We start from the raw sequence: 6,022 nt of genomic DNA, 5'->3' as shown, positions 1-6,022 counted from the left end.
CTCACACTCACTCACACACACATACACTGACATTCACTTGCTATCTGTTGACAGAAAGGTAAGAGAGACAAACATTATCAACACAGATGAGATGCCCCATCATTTTATACAACAAAACCATGCCTGGTGTTCTGTGTTGATGCTATTTTAAAATCTTACCTATTACTCTGTGCTGCTGCAGTTTCCAGTTGGTCCTCTCCTTCTTTTCCCTTTTGTCCACTGACAGATGAAAAGAGAAACTTGACATATTCAGCACAACCCTATGAAGAGCTATACGATAAGAAAACTGCCAGCTTCTATTCTTTTTAACCAAAAGAAAACACATTTTTGGGTAATTCTCCCTATTGCACCAACCATTTGATCCTTCATTTGAAGGATTTAATGCATTTTTTTCAGCCATTTTTGTTTTGCATTGTCTTACTTACCATGTTGTAAGCAAGTATGAATGTTTTTGAATTTTTGAGGTATTCATTGCCATAAACCAGGGGTGGGCAAACCACGGCCTGTGGGCCACATCCGGCCCGTTGGTCTTTTTAATCCGGACCGCCAAAGATCGGTACATACTTGATGTGAACTATTGAATGATTGGATCAATAAATGTGGGAGCTCAAACAGGAGATTATTTCATTTTTGGAGCTACTTGAGAATACTTGAGAATTTTCCTGAGCTGAATGACTCATATTGGCTTTGTGATATGGTCTTTACTGTGAACATAATGACACACATGAATGAGCTGGGCATGAAGCTACAAGGGTTTGTGCGTGAAATGCAAGCAAATGTCAGCGCCTTCAAAACCAAGCTGGTTTTATTTTCAAAGTAAATGTCAGACGAGTCTGTACTGTTAACGAATGCGTTTTTTTTTTTTTATATGTATCGTATTTTGTGGTGACCTGTCAAATTTTAAAAGTCAATGCCGCCCCTGAGCCAAAAAGTTTGCCCACCCCTGCCATAAAATTTAAATCTCATTATCTGTCTAATTTTTTATGTTTTAATAAGATTTGAGATATTGTCTGTGAAAATCCACAAATTTATTATTCCAAATCATTGATTTATTTATTTTTCGATCTATTTATACCTGACTGTGTCTTTTATTTGACCTGTGCATGTCGGAAAATGGACTGGGATCTATGTCCATGTAATAATATTACAACATAAAAGCCTACCTTTAAGTGGGATCCACTTACCATTTCCATTTAAATGCTCTAATACGTAAACAGTCTGTTCACATTTGGTCTCTAATGTGGTTGAAAATGATGTAGAAAGATTTTAAAATAACTTGATTCAACCTGCTGAAACCTGAAGACACTATATTATGTCCAATTATCTATGTAGTTTACAATTTTTAGAATTTAATTTTAATTTTAGAGATCAATTAGGCCTACAATAATGTAAAAATAGCAGGGAGACTTTTTGATCCTTTGATGGGGGGGGGGTTCTTTCTCCTGTTTTCTTCAGAGCATACGGTCAGCTACTCACAGCTTTTCGGACTCCTGACTGCCATCTTTTGCCTCAGCTCTGGACATTTCTTGTGTGTGTGTGTAGACACGCAAGACAAATGTGCAAAAGAGAAATGGTTATTTTTATCTCAAATTAGAATCTTCCCTTCTCCACATCTTGTATTCCCTGATCCTTTCTCTTCCCCATTTTCAAATGCCAGCACCACACAAAGTGCAGACACATCAATATGCGTGAAAACAAATTCAGTTTTCCAGCAGATGTACAGTAGATAACCAAACAAAATGAACAAACTGTGTAATGAGACTATGAATTTAATAACCATCATTCAGCCGGTACCGTTGTTCGTTTGTTTGATGTTGAGTTCAAAGCATCATTAAATGTGATGCTGCTGAAGGGAAACTATCAGGCATGAGCAAAAAATAACCTCATGTGTTGGTATCAGCAGACTTGTTTACATATCTAGGAAACTTGAAAATACGAGATGCTCGCTGCAACACATTCCACAGCCCTTTACATTGTAATATGTTAACCCATTACCTTGGGTCTTTGTGCACCAGGTTTCCCTGGTAATTGGGACATATATCTGTTTGCCTTGCTGAATGGTGGGTACTGCCTTCTAAAACAAAAAGATATCACTTATTGTGCATTTTTCGGGCAAAGATTTGATAAAGGGTTAAAACTGGGTTTAAGCACAGATGTCAACGTTTTTATCAGTCAGAAAAACTGACCACGTCCTCTAAAGAGATGGAGAGTGCGTATGTCTTCGTGTTCTAAGCAAACTCGTGACAGTGACTGAGGCAAAGAAGGCATCCTGCATAAACTGACAGATCTAGAGCTAATGTAGCCCTCAGGATATACTTTACAAGCACACTGACTTCCATGGCACACACTCAAATCTAAACACGGCAATAGAATAATACACTTAACCACACAGCTTAATGGCAATGGTCCTGGGAGCTAATGAAGACTGTAACGACTGCCAAATTTTCCAGCATGACATCCAAAAGACAGCGAGGAAAAGGGAAACGAATTCCTTCTGCTGGGCTTGAGTGTTTATTCAAGCCAAATGTAGTGCTATGTTGTTTTTCTCTTTTCCATCAAACCTTTTTGTTTTTAAATTAATTCCCTTTATATCAGTAACTACCACTGCATAGATGTGATCAGAGGTTTTCATAATAATTAAAAGAACAAGGTTCGTTCCAAATCCTACTATACAGTAGTGTATATTATGTACATGTGTGACTATAAATGCACTGTAACTGCATTATGATTTATATGTGACATCGACACTATCTGTTAATGAATGTCTTTGTTTGTGCCATGAATTCACATGAACGTGTGATAAAGTGACCGTTATATATATATATAAATATATATTGGATTTTATACATTAAAGATGTAATGTGCTTTATGACTTAAGTCTGTTTTTTGTAATGTGGCACAGTTAAGTACTTAGGACTTCACAGTACTACCAAAAATAATGTGCTTTGCTGGCAGTTTACTTTATTCAGAACATCATGTAACCACAGAAAACACATGTATATGTATGTGTATATATATGTATTCTATATCTTAGACAACATTGTGTTGGAGAATCCACAGCAGCCTTTGCAAGCAATGGTTTTTGCAAATTTTGCTCCTAATGTTTGACTTTGAATTAATATTTCACATTGTTTTCAGCCTGAAGGTTAATAGAAACTGTAATTATTCTTTAGGGTGGACACTCTAATTTAAAAGCCGCCGCTCAAGAGAGAAGTTTTATTCACTTGATTTGTGGACGGAGAAAAATGCCTGCAACTGACAGATACTTAACCCTAAGACATAAGCCAGTTGCCAGCTGAATCTCCTTGTTATTTATTAGAAGAGAAAGTTTAAATCATAACCGTCTCTGACAAATACTTCCCCTTGGCGCTAAGAAATAACATAAGTGACCTTGTCTTGCAATCTTGAGAGCAACTGAGTCTATTATGCTGCACAGCACCAGAAAAAAGACAGAAAGTGTATGAGTACAGGTTTAAATTCCCAAATATAAAAATAACCTGCATACAGCTGGATGAATTTCCTCTGTATCGGCCCAGAAAACACACTTTAGCATGAGTACAGCTTAACCTCTCTCAGGTAACTGCATGCATCCTTGTGTTACATCATTTAGTTTCCCAACACGTGTATGTCTGCTGTCCTTGTCAGAAAAAAAAATGGACCTTGTCAGAAGTCTCGTGAATTTTCCTACATGTAAAATTTTCATGTTGCTCTTGCAGAAAAAATCATTTGGAACTCAGCCAAAGACAATCTGGCTAAGAACTGAAAACGACCTGATAGATTTAGTGCTTGATTATAAATTGCAACCTTGTTGGAGAATAATGAATCAACAAAGAATCACAGAGTAAAATCATGATCATGTTTAATTTTATTTTTCATTTATGAATATTCTTTAGATTATGTCAACATTTCAGTCAGACATTGAGTATTTCCCTTCTGTTCAAGTGGATGTAGTCTGCGATATTACATTTCCACCACACAGTATTTATTTTATCCTAGCTATAGGGAACACTTACTGTATCAGTGTAATACGCTGGTCGATGTACACAAGTTTTAGCTGCAAGTTAGAAAAATGAATTGATAGGCATCTTACAGCCAGAAAAAAGGTTATGTACCGCTGGAAAAATAAGACTAAGAATGGAGCCTACCAAATATAGGATAGCAGGTAAACCAGCGGCAGATTTTTTGTATAAATATTATCCAAGAGTGCTCTCTACTGACCAAACCAGAAAGATAGTATTTATTGACAGTTGTGACACCTCACTCATCCAAATGTTTCTTCAATACCTTAAACCTAATGTGACTTGTTTTGGGAAACAAAATCAGAGACTTCCATTAATGAAAGTAAAAATCATAATAATCAAATAATCACTTTTTTTGTTTTGTTTTTCAATTCAACCAAAGCATCACAATTGCCATGCCTTGATTGCACCAATTTTCACAATACAGCAAGACGTCATCATTTGTTAATTAATGGTAATATATGATATAATGGTGCATTTGTGCAATTATGACCATCAAACCAGAGGAAGGCTCATTTGAAAGATATGAGAGGTATTTCAGTTAAAAGATATTTCAGTACAATTTGCTTTAGTAAGTTCAGTTATATTTAGTGACTATTTTATTTTATATTATTTTTTATTATATTATATTTATTATTTATTTTTATTTTTTCTCTTGAAGAAAGTCCTTCTGAGCCTCTTGAATGAGAGGTTGTGCTTTTTCAAGAGAAAACACCAAGTCCTGTTGGCCAGTGAAAGGAGATCTGATGTTTCTCCTCCTGATTCCCCATCTTATGAATAGAAGAAAAAGGAACTGTTTTGTAAGAGTTTCTGCTCTTTGGCTTTCAAGATGTTTATTGGATTACTTTGGACCTTTACATTTGACTTGTTGTTAATCTTGAAGCACAATGACTACAGAATATATCATTTTCATTTTGCAGAGGACAGAGTAAGTGCCTGCGTTGTGATAAATGAGATTTTCTGGTTTACTGCAGTTGTTTACCTCACAGAATCCCAACTGGAGCTCAAGGCCAGATGTAGAGCTCATATCTGTGTTTGGTCTGTTATCCCCTGTGCATCTTCTCTACAAATACAGCTGGTTGCACACTCAAACATGTACATAACACTTAACACCCTAAGGCTCATTGGTTATGCCACCCTGGAAATTTACTTAGAAATGAAACAGCAGAAAAGGAAGAAAAATTTATAATATGTTAAAAAAAAATGTATATCACTGTCAGGCCCTGGTGTGCAAAGGAGCAACTGGATCTGGATGAAGAGAAAGGACTGCAAGTGGGCTACAAGATGACCGCGGAGGGGTAAATGCAGAGGGTAGCACATCTGGGATGCCAGATGTCCCTGTTGAGCCCTTTGGAGGTGCCATTGGCCTTTCACTGAAACACCAATCAAGGAGGGTGCCCACCTGAAGTCCCCCACGAAGCGTTTACCCCTTTACCCTCAACCCCTCACCGAGTGCTGATTTAAGGGATTGTACTACCTAGTCCTATAACTTCAACTATTAACTACTAAGAATACATAATATTCGTTTTGGATCATCAAAGTAACCTCTGTTACGACCTTATCATGGACAAATTAGAAAATACCAAAAGGACCAGTGCCACTGGTCCTTTTAGTGCCAGTACCACTGTTGGAGTGCCATCGTAATTTAAGACTTGTACCTGACCCTTTCCCCCATTTTCTCATTGCTCTCACATAAGCTTGATAAACAAGGTGCTATGTCAACAAAGAGGGGAAAAGTGCTATCCTTACAAGCAATAATTAAAACAAATTAAGACAAGTAAAATCAAACCTATGTGCAAATTAAAATTAAGAAATTTCAAATTCCTATTGCAGACAGATTTTTTAAACATAAGAACATCGATTTCTGATTAATTAATTAGCATATCTCATGTTTATTGCTAAATGAACAGCGAGGTTGTTTACATCTGTAGTGTGAAAACTAAGGATTGCGGAGACGAAGGTGAGTTCTAACTTTATTCCTCAAACACCAATAACAACTAACT

This window comes from Fistularia commersonii, chromosome 12 (genome assembly GCF_037954325.1).
Source record: "Fistularia commersonii isolate RoL2024-O1a breed Wild chromosome 12, RoL_Fcom_v1.0, whole genome shotgun sequence".
NCBI classification, from domain to species: Eukaryota; Metazoa; Chordata; class Actinopteri; order Syngnathiformes; family Fistulariidae; genus Fistularia; species Fistularia commersonii.
The sequence above is the reverse complement of the archived record's forward strand: the minus strand, read 5'-3'. Positions refer to the sequence as shown.